This window comes from Schistocerca nitens, chromosome 7 (assembly GCF_023898315.1).
Source record: "Schistocerca nitens isolate TAMUIC-IGC-003100 chromosome 7, iqSchNite1.1, whole genome shotgun sequence".
Classification (NCBI taxonomy): Eukaryota; Metazoa; Arthropoda; class Insecta; order Orthoptera; family Acrididae; genus Schistocerca; species Schistocerca nitens.
This window is the reverse complement of record NC_064620.1, coordinates 461,368,475-461,388,805: the sequence shown is the minus strand read 5'-3', so window position 1 is coordinate 461,388,805 and position 20,331 is coordinate 461,368,475. Positions and strand designations below refer to the sequence as shown.

Here is a 20,331-nt window from a genome sequence, read left to right as displayed (position 1 = left end):
GGAACGCCGAAGAATGATTTGTTCTGACATCCTGGAAAACATTGAAAGTGATCCCACCTTCTTACAAAATGTTATTACTTGCGATGAATCGTGGTTTTTTACTTACGATCCCGAAACTAAACGCCAATCGATGCATTGGAAAACTCCTGGTTCTCCACGACAAAAAAAAGCACGAATGTCAAAATCGAAATTCAAAGCAATGATGATTGTTTTTTTTTTTTTGACATCAGGGGGATTGTGCACATTGATTGGGTACCAGAGGGACAAACAGTGAATCAGCATTACTACATTAGCGTCCTGGCTACCCTACGTGAGCGAGTACGGAGAAAACGGAACGATTTGTGGAGAAAAAAGTCATGGATCCTTCACCAAGACAATGCCCCAGCTCACAGTGCGTTGTCAGTGAAGACGTTTTTGGCAAAACACAACATTCCCATCTTAGATCATCCACCCTACTCACCTGATTTGGCCCCCGTGACTTTTTTCTTTTCCCTAAAGTCAAGTCAGCTTTGAAAGGAACTAGATTTGAGACTGTTGAAGCAGTAAAAGAAAAAGCGACGGAAGTAATGTATGGACTTACCGAAAATGATCTGCAGCATTGCTATGAACAGTGGAAAATTCGTATGGAGCGGTGTAGAGACCGAGGAGGAGAGTACATTGAAGGAGATAATATGAAATTGTAAATAATTGTAAATAAATGTTTTTTCCAGCACCAGTACGGTTTTTTTCTAGCCGCACCTCGTACTGTCACAATACCAAACACATTTTCATAGTTACTGTGGCCAGTCCGCCAGCAATGATACGCAACTGTTTGGATATCTTAAGGCTCTGGTAATAGTTGCTATTCCCTCTTGCTCCTGGAGTTTGCTGATGTGTTTCGCCTGGTGACGAGGCATTTGATACCTTAAGAGAGTCATAGTGTCTCCCGCCAGTTGCTGTTCGTGTTTGCTGATGTGTCTGGTCTGATAACGAGGCATTTGCTACCCTAAGTGAATCATACTTAGTCCTGCCAGTTGCTCCCCCTTTTGGCAACCTTCACATTTTAATGCTTACTGAGGCCAGTCCACCAGCGGTGATTCGCTTGATACCTTAAGACTCTCATAGTTACTCCTGCCAATTGCACCTCGAGTCTGCTGATGTGACTCCTTAAGAGGGTCATAGTTACTCCCACCAGTTACTCCTCGTGTGTGCTGATGTGATTGGTCTGGTGACGAGGCATTTGCTACATTAAGAGAGTCACAGCTACTCCTGCCAGTGGCTCCCCGTTTTTGGGCACCTTCACATTTTCATGGTTACGGAGACCAGGCAGCCAGCAGTTATACGCAACTATCTGAATACCTTAAAACTCACATAGTTACCATTCCCAGTTGCTCCTCGAGTTTGCTGATCTGTTTCCCCAGGTGATGAGGTCCGAGGTCTAGGTTAGGTTGAAAGGTGATAATTTGATTGTGAGCCGGCGAAGCCAACGAATGTGAAAGCCAGATAATGGTCGCGATAACAGATTGAGCTGAACGTATCCTAATGTTTACGTTCGCGCCATATTTAATAAGTCGATTGCAGTAGAATGCCAGCTATACCGAACTATAAACGTTGCTGTGCCACCTGGGACGCGTCCCTGGAAGGACAGACACCACCAGGCAGTGGGCAGCGGGGCCGGCCGTCACGCGCTGACGTGTTCCGCCCACGCCGCGCCGCGCCGCGCCGCGCCGCTTCCTTATCGATTCAGAGCCGCACTCGCAAACAACCTACGCCGCAGATTCGCAGCGGACGCTCTGCCAGCAACGCCGAAATACTTCCAATCCCAGAGGCCACGAGCTCCGATTCAGAACATATCACGAATGTCGTTAACCTCCTGCCCTGTCCCCAGTGCTAGGCAAAAGAGGTAAACCTAGAATTTAACGCACCGTCGACGTACTGGTCATTAGCGACGAAACCTCACCTCGATAGCCCGTGGGTGGGGGAAAAGGCGCCTGTAGCATTACTGGGCTGAGAGTAGATTTCAAGCATTCGCCAAAAATTACATATTCGCTAAAAACTATACAGCTTTGTTTTTATCAGTCTTCTGAGTGGTTTGATGCGGCCTTGCCAATAGTTCACCTCAGAGTTGCACTTGCCAGCGTCCTCAATTATGTGTTGCATAAATTCCAATCTCTGCCGTACTACACAGTTCTTACCCTTGATAGCTCCCTCAAGTGCCATGGATGTTACACCCCGATGATTTAACACATGTCGTCTCATCCCGTGCCTCCTTCTTATCATTGTTTTCCACGTGTTCCTGTCTTCACCGATTCTGCGGAGAATCTCCTCATTTGTAGAATTCTCGGATGTCCGGCTGGACAGTTACCAGGCACCATCTTGTTTGCCGAAATGTCGTGGAGTAATTACGAAGTGACTCGGCCGGACACACGAGAATTCTACAAGTTAGAAATGCGCCGCGAACACATCAGTTTGCGACCTCTTCATTCCTTACCTCATCAGTCTGCAAGAAACTCCCACAAGTACCAAACCTCCAGAATGTCTCAGTTTAGCCAGTGAGTCCGTAGATGGTGGTACACGGGGCGTACAGTATATTTGCCCATACTTTCTCACGCGATTTTTGCGACAATTAAGCCAGTCCGTCCTTGAACTGACTTAGTGAGCCGCCGCGTAGGAATTCTTCCTGCCTGTTAAGGGGAGACGCTCTCGTAGTTTTATGACTCCTTGCAGAGCCGTAGAAGCGCAGTTGGATTCTGAAAGTGCAACACTGATCTATGTTGTACGTAATCAAGCGGGAAGAAGTTTTTTGTACAAATAATTTTTACACAGGACGCAATTATGGTGCGTTTATTTAAGAATATAAAACGAACTTTTTCACGCTAATTATTAACGGTACGAGAGCATGGTCTACCGCATGACTAGATCGAAAGGCATCCTATCAACGCCTGCCGACTGTGCTACATAGTCTGTAAGTTGAGCGTACAATCGGTATAGGTCGTATAAGATAGTACATCTTCGGTTATGCCAAAGTTAATCATTTATATATTAATATCAACGTTTCCTGACGTTGTAAAATTACTGAAAGATAGTATTTGTCACCTGTACACTCCTCCTAATGTCAGAGTGGCAAAAGGCAACTTTTGTTAACAAATATATATTAACAGCAATTACTTGATTCGCGCCAGAATAAATGTTGTTTCCCTACGTTTGTCTCTGCTGGTGTCATGAGCAATTTGTGCATCGGCACCTCGTCCCATTGGCTCTGAAAGTGCCAGACGGCCAACGGCCTCTGCTAGCCAGCGTGGGAACCTAACGCTTGCTCCTTACTCTGTACGAACCGCAGCACGGCTACATTCACTCCACGTATGTGAAACAGCAAAAGTGGAAATAAAGTAAAATGTGATCTTATCTGCAAATAAAGGATACCTTACAAGTCCACCTAATTTTCAATATTCTTCTTTAACGCTACATCTCAAACGCTTCGATTTTCTTGTTTTCCAATTTTCCCAACGGCCGTGATTCATTACCATGCAATAGTTCGATCAAAACGTACATTGTGAGAAATTTCTTCCTCAAATTGTCTATGTTTGACCCTAATAGACCGCTCTTGGGCAACAATGCCCTATTCGTCTGCGAGAGTCTGCTTTTTCAGCCCCGCTTACTTCGTGTGTCACGTGTAAATTTGCTTCCAAGTTAGCAGAATTCTTTCAGTTCATGGTCACCAATTTTGATCTTTTGTTCTCATTTCTGCTGCTCCTCGTTACATTTCGTCTTTCTTCGATGTACCCTCAATCCAGGCCCCGTTCTCATTTAATAGACCCTGCAATTCCTCATAATTTTAAATTTGTATGGGCCGTTTCAAACTTTAACAACCGTTTAAGCAGTTTTTCATAGAAACTACGTACTTTTTGAGCACCCCTTATTGCTAATATAGTACATATTGATAAGACGCAAAGTAACCATAATCAATATTAAAATTTGTTGAATATTTTGTTCATAAAATTTATACTTATCCAGCGCTTGTCGCTCTACTAGGAGATGATTTTATCCAGAGTGTTGATTATAAAGCGGGAAGACTATTTTCTCTAATTTTATTTCATCTTTTTTCTGGTATTTTTGAAAAAGTTTTGCTCAGGTTGCTCTCTTGTGTCTTTTTACATGTATGAAATGTTTTACTATTGTGACTAGATACCTTGTCCACGCTCTGAATGACGTCTCCGAGTTACATATTATGTGAATCACTGTCGCGAATGCATGAGCAGTCCGTTGTTATACATGTGTTGATATGGACGATAAGTGAAATGATGAGGAGGGAGATACGCAAGCACGTCCTCTGATTCTCTGCCGAGTGCCGACAGTAATGTCTTCCAGCGAAAATGCATTGTCTTCACTCCATGACACACTGCTGGGATACGTGGAGTTCAATCCAGGACATTAGAGTACAGTCTGACGTTCAGAAACTAAGCGTCATCCCCTCTTCTTTCGTTTCGAGCCAAGTAGTGTGACCAAACTCTGTTCTTATCATCAGCGATCTAAACTGCTACATGCACGTGAGATATCATTTTGTGTGACAGCTAACTGGCCTCCTATCCGCAAGCCAGATACTGTAAACCTAAACGTTGCAAAAAGACTATATGTGTTTACACAGAGATACAACGCGCAGAACAATTAAGGGGGGTCGTTGATGAAATTGACCAAAAATATCAATGTTTGATTAATTTTTTATTTGTTAGGACAACTCATGGACAATAAGTTCCCAAAGTTTCAATGTTGAAATCGCATCCTAAGTGCCTAAAAATTAATTAAAGTGTGACGCGGCCTCCCTGCCACGCCCACGTTTTGAAGCAGCACTTCAAAGCCAGCTCAGTGAACAACGATTCTGTGTATTACTTTCAACCAAACGTGTGCGGGATACATCTAGTAGGTCGTGATACCTACTCTTTGGTTTTATAGACCGCCTTTGGCCGATCCTGCACGTCTCAAAAAGTGTGTTCATGGCAAAACCCAAAATCCAAATGATTCTCTAAATTCAGTCATATGGAAACAATGCACTAAAAACACATTTGCATCTGCTACTGTTGTCAGAATTGCAACTTATGATGCATTATTGTATTTAATGATGGGAACGTCGGAAGGATGAAGGTATAAGAAAGAATGGGCTTCCAGATAGGAAATTTTACTCAAGACATCCTGAGAAAAATAGATTTACAGCCCATCTCTGCAGCTGAAAAGTCAATTGAAGACCTGGTAAAGGAAAAAAGACAGACAACAAGAAACCAGAAGAAAAGCCTTGAAGGGAAAGGCGACCCAGAGTACAAATGTGGTGCCTTCTGAAGAAGTGACATAAGGAAAAAAGTTAGGTTGAACATTAAATAGCGTTTACTGAAAAGTTTGTTTTTTAAAGTTTATGTACCTTTTACTCAGATTCTAGGAATGCTAGAATTATGAAATTTTGTACACATTTTTCTGTAAACCTAATAAACGTTGTCTCAAGAGCAAATTTTGAAATTCTGATTGCAACCTGAGATATGGGGCAAATTGCTTGGAATTTTGCATGGATTCAAAATTGTACTTGTGGAATTATAATTAAAAAATCATGAAAATTCTCCTATTTGACCAATTCCAAAAACCTCATGAGAGAAGCTTACAACATATAAAGAGATGAAACAGAGAAATTTTTGTAGAAATCCCTTGAATACTTTCTGAGTAAAAGGGACATACATTACTTTTTGAAAATAAAACTTCAAATTTCATTAAAAAAAAGTTGATTATATATAATCAAATGATTTTATATGTAAATGTGTTACTTTCATGTAAAGCGTGGTACAAAATTTAATTGCCATATCTTCAAAAATGTGGATTTGGTGCATTTTTGAAGGAGTGTGTGTTATTCATCAACGTCCCCCCTTAAAGGGTCACTTGTTCGAAACCCCGTAATTCTCTCCCATTGTGACGCATAAGTTTGTTTAAGTGGTTCAAATGGCTCTAAGCACTATGGGACTTAACATCTGAGGTCATCAGTGCCCTAGACTTAGAACTACTTAAACCTAAGTAACCTAAGAACATCACACACATCCATGCCCGAGGCAGAATTCGAACCTGCGACCGTAGCAGCAGCGCGGTTCCGGACTGAAGCGTCTAGAACCGCCATAAGTTTGTAATTTGACTCAAACGTGCCTAGTAGCTTCCTCAGTAAGGGTACAAAAGCGAGCCGGCCTTCAGTATCACCCACGGACGGCGACGCTTCAAACATGCAAAAGGGTGGCCAGAGCTCAAAAGTTCATGTGAGGTGTAAGGCGGGTTAACGATGTCTCACTGGCACCAAATGTCACCATAATTCTTCCCAACACCACCGTGGACTTGTCACACGATGGGGAGGTCATCACAGTCCCTCTTTTGACGCCTGTGTGGTGGAGGTCACAACCGCGACTCCCAGCCTTGAAATCACGCGATTTTCTTATGGGTGGTAGTGGAAAATATTTCAGAGCACCCCATCAGTACAACCACAAAGTGGCCTCAGGTGGTGGCATAAATAGCGTCAATGAAACCACCGCTTCCTTTGCGGCGTTGATTCCCACACTTTTTGCAGTCTGAAACAAGTTCCCAGGACGGTGAGCGACAGGATAACGTACTTGCTAACTGCTGACATCCCCGGACGATTCAACTCTCCTCTGAGAATATTGTGGGCCTGCAGTCCCACTGAACGTGATCGTACCTCTCTACCGAGCGAGGTGGCGCAGTGGTTAGACACTGGGCTCGCATTCGGGAGGACGACGGTTCAATCCCGCGTCCGGCCATCCTGATTTAGGTTTTCCGTGATTTCCCTAAATCACTCCAGGCAAATGCCGGGATGGTTCCTCTGAAAGGGCACGGCCGACTTCCTTCCCCATCCTTCCCTAATCCGATGAGACCGATGACCACGCTGTCTGGTCTCCTTCCCCAAAACCAACCAACCAACCGTACCTCTCTGGAGTGCAGCGCGTCCGCAATTTTTGCTCTGGTATACAGGTTGAAACCACTAGGAATAGTTCAAAACCATTCGGCGAAATCTGAACATGACCCGAAACAGCAAGGGGTGTGTATGCTTTTCCAGCCCACCTGTTTTCGTCTTTCCGGTGTCGTGATCACTTGGGAGATGGGAGAGGGGAGAAGCGTAGCGATCGACATTGATAGATGCATGATTTAAACGACGAAGGTCCTCTCTAGAACCCCCAGTTCGGCAACACCTTCAGTGCCACTCGTACACACTTGCTGGGCGCTTTAAAAATGTAGCTATAGAGAGACTGCGAATCACTGACCACTAGGCACCTGTATGACAGGCATCGTTCTGGACGACCTCAGATTTGGTATGTGGCCAGCAGGCGCTACTTCGGTGACACAGCACCTCTCAGCTCAGCGGTGTCGAAATGGTTGCCTATCAAACCGTGGGCTAGTAATCGCTTTCTCTGTACATGAACATTTTTAAGTGCTCAAAAAAGGTGCGCGTATGTCATTTTAGTCATGCAAGTATCGATGTCACACACCCCTGTGATCACGACGCACGAGAGCGGGAAACAGAAGGCCTGAAAAAACATACACACCCTTTGTAGCTTCGGGTCACGTTCATATACCATCGAATGGTTTTGAACAGTCCCTAGTTGTTTTCCGGCAGAGGTTCTCGAATGGTGGGATACCAAGGAGCGGATTTCAATGGTCGAGGAATTGAACGATTGGTAGAACGTTTTTTTACAGAGACTTAGTGACTATGTGGAAAAGTAGCGTCCTGCATTTGTATTACTTGATGTGTAGTGCAGCATCCAATTGAAGTTACTTGGTCTGTCATCATAATATGTGTTTCACCTTTTGAAGTCCGCTCGTACAGAGAGCGGAGAAAAAAACTGCAGAAGTTCATGTACTATGTGAATTTTAATTTATTTGATATCAGTTAATAGATATTACATGAACATTAAACCACAATGTCCTTACAACCATTATGTATGGGACCCTAGCAGACACCATAAAAGGGAGTTGCGAGCTGTCAAGAAAAAAATGGTTCAAATGGCTCTGAGCACTATGGGACTTAACTTCTGAGGTCAACAGTCCCCTAGAACTTAGAACTACTTAAACCTAACTAACTTAAGGACATCACACACATCCATGCCCGAGGCAGGATTCGAACCTAGGACCATAGCGGTCGCGCGGTTCCAGACTGTAGGGCCTAGAACCGCTTGGCCACCCCGGCCGGCTGTCAAGAACATGTAAAAAAGTTGTCGAAAACCGAGCTCACTCCCACCGTGGTTAGAAAAGAGAGAATTCCTACGCCTTCAAAAATGGCTCTCAGCACTATGGGACTTAACAGCTATGGCCATCAGTCCCTTAGAACTTAGAACTACTTAAACCTAACTAACCTAAGGACATAACACCCCGTCATCACGAGGCAGAGAAAATCCCTGACCCCGCCGGGAATCGAACCCGGGCGTGGGAAGCGAGAACGCTACCGCACGACCACGAGCTGCAGACCCATCGCCTTCATCACTGTATTCTCTCCTACAGAGTTGGTTGAAAATTCCATTATGAAGAGCTTAGGGAAGGCAGCCTTGGCTGAATGCACCCTCTTACTTACGCAGTTCAGGACTCTTGGCCGTCCGCAGCTCGTGGTCGTGCGGTAGCGTTCTCGCTCCCCACGCCTGGGTTCCCGGGTTCGATTCCCGGCGGAGTCAGAGATTTTCTCTGCCTCGTGATGACTGGGTGTTGTGTGTTGTCCTTAGGTTAGTTAGGTTTAAGTAGTTCTAAGTTCTAGGGGACTGATGACCATAGATGTTAAGTCCCATAGTGCTCAGAGCCATTTGAACCATTTTTGACTCTTGGCCGTGGACAAATGGTACAAATGGCTCTGAGCACTATGGGACTTAACATCTATGGTCATCAGTCCCCTAGAACTTAGAACTACTTAAACCTAACTAACCTAAGGACATCACACAACACCCCGTCATCACGAGGCAGAGAAAATCCCTGACCCCGCCGGGAATCGAACACGGGAACCCGGGCGTGGGAAGCGAGAACGCTACCGCACGACCACGAGCTGTGGACCCATCGCCTTCATCACTGTATTCTCTCCTACAGAGTTGGTTGAAAATTCCATTATGAAGAGCTTAGGGAAGGCAGCCTTGGCTGAATGCACCCACTTACATACGCAGTTCAGGACTCTTGGCCGTCCGCAGCTCGTGGTCGTGCGGTAGCGTTCTCACTCCCAACGCCAAGGTTCCTGGGTTCGATTCCCGGCGGGGTCAGGGATTTTCTCTGCCTCGTGATGACTGGGTGTTGTGTGCTGTCCTTAGGTTAGTTAGGTTTAAGTAGTTGTAAGTTCTAGGGGACTGATGACCATAGATGTTAAGTCCCATAGTGCTCAGAGCCATTTGAACCATTTTTGACTCTTGGCCGTGGATAAATGGTTCAAATGGCTCTGAGCACTATGGGACTTAACATCTATGGTCATCAGTCCCCTAGAACTTAGAACTACTTAAACCTAACTAACCTAAGGACATCACACAACAACCCATCATCACGAGGCAGAGAAAATCCCTGACCCCGCCGGGAATCGAACCCGGGAACCCAGGCGTGGGGAGCGAGAACGCTACCGCATGACCTGGCCGTGGACACTCGGAAATCAAGAAATTACAGAAATAATGTACGTAACCCGTCAGCCTTCGTGGGTGGAGCACCAGGAGGCTATCAAGAAGCATATTTAGCATCTCTGTTTGTGTTCTCAATTTAAGCAAAGTTTAGTTCTTAAATTCATTGCATATTTTTGTATTTGAGAGGTATAGTAACGAGTTTTAGTAGCGGTCGTCACTTGTTTATTGTTCTGGACGGGCAATACCTGTCGATAACAGCCAGTCAGCCGTCAGCCTTCGTCGGAGGAGGCTCCAGGAGGCCAACAAGTAGCGTATTTAGCCTCTCTGTTTGTGTTCTCAGTTTAATTCTTCTTTGTTCGTTTATGTGAGCTTGCAAATTTTAATTCTTATATTCATTACGTATTTTTTTATTTGAGAAATACAGTAACGCGTTTTAGTAACGGAAACGTGTGTACATTCGCGCAGACGTCATTTGATTGTTTGTTTGTTCGTTTGCTTGTTTTTTTGGATGCCCAATTACCGTTCAACACAACTCTTTCAGCTGCCACCCTCCGTTGGTGAAGCACTAGGACCCCAACGAGTCAGATATTCAGCTTTTTCATTTTGTTTTCATAGTTTAATTCCCAAGTTACTAGTAGCAGGATTGATAGGGCGTGTGCGTGCTGTGTGAGGACGCAGGAACAGCTGGCTGCGGCTCGTGAAAAGCTGAAGACGCTATGACCACGGTCAGCTGTCTGCGTGTTGCTGCCCCGGGGTGTGGTGGCAGCGGAGAAATTGGCACGTCGCTTGGCACACCTCAGGTGTCGCTTACTTCTCCCACGGTCTCAATGTAGAGTCAATGTGGAGCACTGGCCATCTGGCCTCACGCATTAACCCTGTGAGTGGACAGGTGCCCGTTCCATCCGCAGGGCCCGAGCAGGCAAATCGGGGAAAGGGTTTACTAGTTATCGGGAGCTCCAATGTTAAAGCGTGTTATGGAGCTCCTTAGGGAAATAACGTCCAGGGCTGGAAAGAGTTCCAGTCTACACTCGGTGTGTATGCTGGGGGCCTTCGTCCGAGATGTGGAGGATGCCCTGCCTACGGCTACCTAGGGTGCTCGGTGCAGTAGTCTGCAAGCTGTTGCTCATGTCGATACCAATGACGTCAGTTGTTTGGGTCCTAAGGACTTCCTCAGTTGCTACGCGCGGCTGGCGGAAGTGGTGACGACTGATTGCCTCATTCTCGGGGTGCAAGCAGAGCTCACAATTTGTAACATCATAGCCAGAGTCGGGGTCCTTTGCTTTGGAGCCGTCGGTTCTCTGACGGTTGTGGCTACATATTTCTGAACCTGCGTTATAGGGTGTTGAGTTGTAGGACACACTCTGATAGGTCAGGGGTGCACAATGAAAAGCGTTTTACCAGGGGGAAGGTAAAGGGCAGCACAAAGGTTATAGTATGGAAGCGGAACCCAAGCATAACAACAGCAACACTCATTAAAAGTTAAAAACTTTTAACAGAAAATTTATTTAACAATTAAAGTTTAATTTGATGTAGCATGTAATTATGATAATGAAGTCTTAAGGAATATTTTTCAGGTCTCACTCAGATATATTTAAAATAATGATCTTTTTAAAAAATAAAAATTGTCTTGAAAACAGTATCATAAATAACAAAGCTCAAGAAAATGACCGTATCGGTCGCGCGGTTCCAGACTGTAGCGCCTAGAACCGCTCGGCCACCCCGGCCGGTCATTATTAAGGCAATCAATATCTAGAACTACTAGCGACTCCCTGAATTCGCGCCAAAACTTGAGGCTAACAAAAACTGACGCTAAGAAAATGACTAATTAAATTTATAACATAAAGAATATTAATACAAATAAGACCGTTGATCATTTCATTTCAGAAACAATTATTTCTCAGGACACACAACTTGCTAAAATCGTAAAACCCACATTCAGTAACTGGCTAGTAATAATTTACATAGATTAAAACGTGATTAAATGTATTTCGTGCACTTTCACAGGATATAAGAAAATACTGCTGGGCACGCACCTAAACTTCGTTCAATTGCCAAGTGGCAAGCAAATTAAGCGAGGCACTCATACAAACCTTTAAACATCATAACTTTAACACAACTGTTATGTACATAACCTATTCCATAACAATCAAAGGCCAAGGCGCCGACCCGTTCCCCTTTGTCACAGCAGTATTACAAATACGATTGCTGCATTGTGCCGTTTTCTTCCTCCATCAACTGACCGGCCTAAACAACTTGGACCGCCATAAAAACTTGAATTCCTTGTCCAATAACGTAGATGTAAAGGCGATGAATTACAGGACCCGAGGAGTAGTGCACTGAAACATTACTAAGGAGCAGTAGTTCAAAAAAATGGTTCAAATGGCTCTGAGCACTATGGGACTCAACTGCTGTGGTCATCAGTCCCCTAGAACTTAGAACTACTTAAACCTAACTAACCTAAGGACATCACACACATCCATGCCAGAGGCAGGATTCGAACCTGCGACCGTAGCAGTCGCACGGTTCCGGACTGCGCGCCTAGAACCGCGAGACCACCGCGGCCGGCGGAGCAGTAGTTGGCCACGCCAAAAGCTTATATTGCTGAAAGTGGCGCTTGGCGTACGACCATTTACACAAGGTTAAACTCAGTTATCTGACAATAATGAAACCTGAATGTACCACGTTACTGCCAGTCTGCACTAATAAGGCCAATGTAAGTAACTACAGCAATCACGACACGGCAAGGGAGCGTTTACAGTTGTGAAGACTAACAGGCTAGATAATGCTATTCAGCTGACCAAGCTATACCACAAAGTCACATGCGAGATCTTTACCCAGCATACACAGTTCCATGGAATAAGCTCGATTCGTCAGATCCAACTGGCCACATCAGAAACAGTCACTACACTCAGATTTGTCCAATGCGTAGCAAGGCTCGCCGTTTTCAGTCTTTGGAAGTGGTCCTAAAGTACAGAGTATACAGTGGTTTCAATAAACACGAGGCTAACAATTCACAGCTCCACGGACGAATTCGGCCAAGGACAATCGTAGCCGACCAAAGCAGCTCCAGCCAACTGACTCCCGGCTGGTCTCCACACCCTGTGCAGGCCCACAGCACTACTTTCAATTCCCTCTCGCGCCCGCAGTCCGCATGCGTCTCCTCGGTTCGCGCAGCGATACCAACCAAATGGTTCAAATGGTTCAAATGGCTCTGAGCACTATGGGACTCAACTGCTGTGGTCATAAGTCCCCTAGAACTTAGAACTACTTAAACCTAACTAACCTAAGGACAGCACACAACACCCAGCCATCACGAGGCAGAGAAAATCCCTGACCCCGCCGGGAATCGAACCCGGGAACCCGGGCGTGGGAAGCGAGAACGCTACCGCACGACCACGAGATGCGGGCAGATACCAACCTCTCACAGCTAGTTTCTCTACTTGACCTGTCGAAATTCTCTTTATCTTCGTCTCGAATGAAAGCGACCCCTCGCATTGAACGCCATGGCTCACACTACACAACGAAGCAGGTATTCGGATAGCGGAGTACACATGGTTTTTTTTAGACTAGGCAGTAGTCTGAGGTCCACTGATGAACGCTCCCCAGCCGACTGTATTGTATTGTATTGAACTGGGGACCTAGGAACGACGGAGAGGCTTCGTCCCCGCTGTAACCTTAGTAGTAGCCAACCCCACAACAAGCTAAAGCAGTCCACTCACCCCTCCGCCGTCCCACACCGAACCTAGCTAGGGTTATTGTGCAGTTCGGCCCCCAGTGCACGCCCCCCGCCACCCCCCACCCCCCGGAACCCGGAACGTCTCACACCAGACGAGTGTAACCCCAGTGTTTGCGTGGTAGAGTAATAATGATGGTGTACGCGTAGCAACCGGGAGGAGATTAGTGTTTAACGTCCCGTCGACAACGAGGTCATTAGAGACGGAGCGCAAGCTCGGGTGAGGGAAGGATGGGGAAGGAAATCGGCCGTGCCCTTTCAAAGGAACCATCACGGCATTCGCCTGAAGCGATATAGGGAAATCACGGAAAACCTAAATCAGGATGGCCGGAGACGGGATTGAACCGTCGTCCTCCCGAATGCGAGTCCAGTGTGCTAACCACTGCGCCACCCCGCTCGGTTGCGTAGCAACCGCCGACATGGTGTAACTGAGACGGAATAAGGGGAACCAGCTTTCGTTGAGGCAGATGGAAAACCGCCTAAAAACCATCCACAGACTGGCCGGCACAGTGGACTTCGACACTAATCCGCCGGGCGGATTCGTGCAGGGGACCGGTGAGCCTTCCCGCCCGGAAAGGCTAACGGCTAACTGGGCGGGCTCCCCAGCCGATACCCAAAGAACGAAACCAGATCGCTTAAAAAAGTAAAGACACTTCAACTGTCAAAATTTTAACAGTAAATTGTTACAGTATTCCCGAATTTACTGCCTCCCCCCCCCTCCCCCAGTAAATTTCTCGCTCCCAAATCATTCTCGGGACAGAGAGGTGACTGAAATCCGAGGTAGAAAACTCTGAGATATTTAGCGGTCCATGGAACGTGTAGCGGAAAGACGGATTCGATGCCCTAGGAAGGGAAGTATTGCCTCTGCTAACGTCTAATTTGAATGTGACAGCGAAGTTATCTGGAGGCTTATAACAAATCTAGGTGAAATTAAGTTAATTGTTGAATGTTTTTACGGGCCACCTGATTCCGCTGTGCCAGAGACTTCAAGGGAAGTCTACGGTCAGTATCGTGGAAATACCCAGATCATACAATATTAGTTGGAGGTGACTCTATCGGACCGAGTATAGATTGGAACGTCTATGGATTCACTGCAGATTGTATGGACAGCCTTGTTAGTACTTCTGAAAAAAATTTTTCCGAAAACTTCCATGAACATTTAGTTAGATAACCCACCCACAATTTAAATATTGTAGACCTTGTAGCTACAAACTGGCCAGAACTTATCGACAGTGTCAATATAGAGACAGCGATTAGTGATCATGATTTCATCATAGAGATGATGGTTGCTGAAGTTAATAAATCCACCAAGAAGGCTAGAAGAGTGCTTATACCAGAAAAAGGCGATAAGCAGTTATTAACAACCCACTTACCACTCCGTCTTCAGGCCACAAGTGGCCCATCGGTACCATCCGACCGCCGTGTCATCCTCGGGTGAGGTTGCGGATAGGAGGGGCGTGTAGTCAGCACGCTCTCCCGGTCGTTATGATGGTTTTCTGTGACCGGAGCCGCTACTATTCGGTCGAGTAGCTCCTCAATTGGCATCACGAGGCTGAGTGCCCCCCGAAAAATGGCAACAGCGCATGGCGGCCAGGATGGTTACCCATCCAAGTGCCGGCCATGCCCGACAGCGCTTAACTTCGGTGATCTCACGGGAACCGGTGTATCTACTGCGGCAAGACCGTTGCCAGCATCCCACTTAGACAATGAGTAAACATCATTTAGCTCCAGTTACAAAAAAATAAACCCAGCCTTAAGAGGTTTGATTACGGTAAAAAGTTTGCCATCTACTGCAATCACGGCCGGCTGGAAATATCATTCCACACAAGCGACTTACCATTGGCGCCAACCAAACCCACCACTGCCCCCCCCCCACCTCCCTTCCGACCCGAAGAATCTCAGCTATTAGCTGCCTCTCCTTGCGCATATGGTAAGACCTTTAAAAACAAATCTCAGTCTAATGATGGTGGAAAAAGGTGGTTTCTTCTTTTGGAGTAACTGCGATATAGTCATTCCTCTGTAACAGTAATACATTCCCGAATCTTATTCCAGTGCAAAATATTAACGAAATGGTTCAAAATGGCTCTGAGCACTATGGGACTCAACTGCTGAGGTTATTAGTCCCCCAGAACTTAGAACTAGTTAAACCTAACTAACCTAAGGACATCACAAACATCCGTGGCCGAGGCAGGATTCGAACCTGCGACCGTAGCGGTCTTGCGGTTCCAGACTGCAGCGCCTTTAACCGCACGGCCACTTCGGCCGGCTAAAATATTAACGAAGAAATAATTCATTTCCATTTAAGGTAATTGTTGAGATTTTAAAAAGTGTGTAGTGAAAACAGAAGGAACTCGACCTATTGCACTGTTCTAGTTCCAGTGGAAATGCTTTACTCTATTAAACTGAATGGAAAGAATGAAATTATAAAATTTCTGTTAATTTTTTAATGATAATGGAGGTTTTAGTTCTATAATTTACAAAATATTTCACTTTCCATCAAAACAAAAGGGACATAAACTTAAAAAATACCGTCTAATTTTGTACTGAGGTGTTAAACATAAGATACTGTTTAATAGCGTAAGTTGTATTTTAGATGTGAAAAAATTCACCAGTATGTTGTTAAATTACGGAAAATTTGTCGTGAAGTAAAATGAAAAATGATAAAAGTTTTAGCCACTGAAAAGAAAAGCACAAGTTAGTGTTTGATACAAAGAGAAACCACGCAATCAACCTGGCTTTCAATTTTTGGTGGCAGTACTAATTTAAATTGACACACTCGTCACTGAAATGGCATCAGATAAAAACATTTGCACCAAGCTGCAAGCCACTCTAGATTTATTATTTATTTGTATAGAGACACTATATTAAAAATGTTTTTATGAAAGTGGATCACAAAATTGACAGAGAAGACTGACACATCTAAAAGTAAGTTGTTGTTTTTTTAATTTTATTTTTATTTATGACCCGAAACAAGGGCAATTAGTTTCTTTATGTCTAATAATAGCACTTGTTTGAGGGCTCAATTTAAGCTTTTCTTATCTGTGTTTTAGCATCTGAGATGGCCTATGAAGGTCGAAGCCGGCTGTGATTGCATCATAAAAAGTGACTGTCTCAAAACCAAAAAATAATACCCTACAATAATAGATGACCTATGAAGGTCGAAGCCAGTTATGATAGCATCATAAAAAGTGACTGTCTCAAAACCAAAAAAATAATACCCTACAATAATAGATGGCCTATGAAGGTCGAAACCGGTTACGATTGCATCATAAAAAGTGACTGTCTCAAAACCGAAAAATAATACCCTACAATATAGATTGCCTATGAAGGTCGAAGCCGGTTATGATTGCGTCATAAAAAGTGACTGCGTCAAAACCAAAAAATAATATCCTACAATAATAGATGGCCTATGAAGGTCAAAGCCGGTTATGATTGCCTCATAAAAAGTGACTGTCAAAACCAAAAAATAATACCCTCAATAAGTCAATTATCGTCTCCGTAAACAGAATGGCGTTAATTGCGAATGTGTGGTCACGAAATGCCGCTGACTTCAGTATGAAATATTGTCCTAGTTAGTAACAATGGATTTGAAATGTAAGCCTTTCTTAGATTACGTCCCCGTGTAATTGGACTCAAATTTCTCCCACTGCTTACCTGACCTTGTTCAACGTTGGGGTATGTGGTTGATACAAGCTTAAGGGGGCATAAGCACATTTCGTTGGTGATGTAGGACAACGACTAACGCGAAAATGTGGACCGAGATGCCTAGGTGCTGTAGGACACCGCTTGATATAAAGCCGTCAGCCACCATAAATTAGAAATTATCTCACAAACGGCCCGTTTGCGGAACCAGGGGCAGAAATACATTTTCGCTTCTTTGCAAAAATTAACGTAATGTAGCTGAAGACAAAATCTGAGATCATTGGTTTTAAAACAGATTTGTTAGCCGTCTTCAGTGCATTATTTTTTATGTAACTGACCAGTTCGGTTCAACATCAACCATCCTCAGATCTGTAGGCAACAGTAAAATAACTAATCAGCAAGCTCTCTGCAAAAAATACAAAAGGATACCATACCATGTTACAATAAAACACAAATACATCAGAACGTACCTGACTGTATCGGTTACAAGTGTAACCCCTCCGACTATCAGAAAAATTTGGATGCTACGTCTCGTAATAAAATATTGGTTTGGTAGAAGCGACGTTATCAGTAGCCTATAGCCCATACGGCTACTGCCGACAGGGAGCGTCTGATACATTTATCTCATTTGAATAAAACATATGCATCCACACTGAATTAATAATAATTATTGTTTGTATGGTGAGAATACTGTTCTTGGAGGTACTGAACTAAAATCTGCAGTTGGTCAAGGTTTAAAGGCGTTATAACAAGTCATAAAAATTTTCTTAATTCCAAAGACGGTGGCATCCACACCCATGGCGTTCTCTCACCTGTCGTCTTGGTCATACATGTTCAACAATCATCACATTGGTATATCGGCATAAATGTTGAAGTAGTATCATGATTTAATTTGTTCTGCTCATTCAGCACTAGATTTAGATCTTGCTTTTTGTGAGTACAAATTTCGAGTTCCTCAAGACGTCAAGGCATCGCCCCTTTTGAGTTCTGCGTTGACATCCAAATTTTGCTCAGTATTCGTAAAAGAATGCACGCAGATTGCCACGTGTCCTTCAAACGCTGTTTTGTTCTGAAGTGTAAATCGCTTGCCATTTAGAGGTACTTGTAAAAAAGAAATGATCGTATGGCATTGTTGGCCGGGATGTCCCATTCGGGTTCGGTCGCCAAGTGGAAGTCTTATTTCAGTCGGCGCCACAATGGGCGATTTGCGGCCGATGTTGAGGATGAAAGGATGATGATGACAACACAACAGCCATTCACCGATCGGAGAAAATCTCCAACCCGGCCGGGAATCGAACCCTGGCCAGTGCATGGGAGGCAAGCTCGTTACCACCCAGCTAACCAGGCGGACAGCGTTCTTGTGGAAAGCTACCAGAGAGGAAGTCCTACCACTTGGAGAGAGAGGGGGGGAGGGAGGAGGGGAAGAGGCGGCTCTCACACCGACATCAACTTGCGTTTTCCAGCAACTTGTCGGATTTTATTACTGGTGAGAACGTTTTGGAACTTTCCCTGTGATTAACGTCGTTGTTTCGCACGTTCTAGCCTTGGTGCAAGAAAGTTGCTGTGCGACCAGTTATTTCATTTCTTCAGTGGTTTTAACGGACGGTGTTCTGTATTCTGTAACTCATGTTACCGGCCGATGTGGCCGGCCGGTGAGGCCGCGCGGTTCTAGGCGCTTCAGCTTGGAACCGCGTGACTGCTACGTCGCAGGTTCGAATCCTGCCTCGGGCATGGATGTGTGTGATGTCCTTAGGCTAGTTAGGTTTAAGTAGTTCTAAGTTCTAGGGGACTGATGACCTCAGATGTTAAGTCCCATAGTTCTCAGAGCCATTTGAACCATTTGAACCGGCCGATGTAGAGCTGATTTCCTGAAGCATGACAAGCATGTTTTAGATTGTTAAATTGTTTGCGGTGCAGCTCAGCCTCTCGTAGTATTTCTGGTTTTTGTACTTTTGTTTTTAAGAACTATTCTCTTTTAAATTTCATGGCTCATAAAACATTTCGGCAATGCACTCCCCTCCTGGGCTTCGTTTGAATGGCCTGTCCGATCAAGGTGATTTGTAAGAATTTCGTGAATTAGTTCTGCTCCCATCTGGTGTGTTGACTGGAGCTGCCTTTTGCTTGGCACAGTAACTCGAAATGCAGCAAGGCCTAACAGTTGTTTTTACGGCGAAGCAGGTTGACGTGAAACGGGTGAGGGCATTTACCTCTCTTGTTAAAGAACTTCATTTTTATTACGCTATTAATTCTAATGTTGCTTGAACGCCTCTTTGCTCATTATTCTATTCTTTACTTTAGCGTATTATAGCAACTCAGCCTGTGTCCTCTGGTTCAAGTTTCCATCATCTGCGTTCAAAATCAATTTTAAGTACCTTTTTAAATTTTTTGTCAAGCGTTAAGCTTTCGATTCTTCTTTAAGTGCATTTGCGTTCGTTAAATTTCGGACACTTTGCTGTCAGATTTTGACGCGTGTCCATTTGTATCATCGGATTTTGTTGGTAATTATCTTGAGGTACGTGTTTTGCTGACTGTTTTGAACACGCATATGGCATTAGAGATTACTGGGAATCGATTGCATTCAATTTAAATTTAAATGGTTTTAAAGAAAAGAGATTCTTGTGGTTAATGGCAGTATTTAAGGTGCTCTGAGGGTATGTGTGCTTCCTGGCTATGGTTCCGAAGTCCCTCCCTGTTTGTGTAACAGACGCCACCTGTTGTCAGTAACTTTAAGGGCTATATTAATAACATTATTGTACTAAGCGATGTAGCATGTAAATTTTACTGATAGTGGGACGGGATACTCATGTAACCGATACAATCAGCTACGACCCGATGCTTTTTGTGTTTGATTATGGCATGGTACGACAACATTTTGCAGTTTCGTAGAGAATTTGCGGATTAGTTATTTTACGGACATGAGGATGATTGATGTTAAACCGTACAACCGTGCCCTATGCTACTGAATAGTTCTCGTGCCTATTCGACAAATGAGAGATACACTATGTGATCGAAAGTATCCGGACACCTGGCTGAAAATGACAGAATTTCGTGGCATCCTCCATCGGAAATGCTGGAATTCAATATGGCGTTGGCCCACCCTTACCCTTGATGACAGCTTCCACTCTCGCAGGCATACGTTCAGTCAGGTGCTGGAAAGTTTCTTTGGGCAATGACAGCCCATTCTTCACGGAGTGTAGCACTCAGGAGAGGCATCGATGTCGGTTGGTGAGGCCTGGCACGAAGTCGGCGTTCCGAAATCCCAAAGGTGTTCTGTAGGATTCAGGTCAGGACTCTGCGCAGGCCAGGCCATTACAGGTTGTAGAGAGCTTCAGGAAAGTATCAGGGAACGATTGTCAAGAATGGGGG

General features: G+C 44.7%; 1 protein-coding gene and 1 pseudogene across 2 annotated transcripts in view; one reads left to right on the top strand and one right to left on the bottom strand.

The window, feature by feature from the left end:
- The window catches only part of LOC126194643 (ankyrin repeat and IBR domain-containing protein 1-like), a 601,659-nt gene that overhangs the window by 242,316 nt on the left and 339,012 nt on the right, over positions 1 to 20,331 (top strand). The window lies entirely within an intron of this gene.
- Positions 14,895 to 15,012, bottom strand: LOC126197101 (5S ribosomal RNA; annotated as a pseudogene).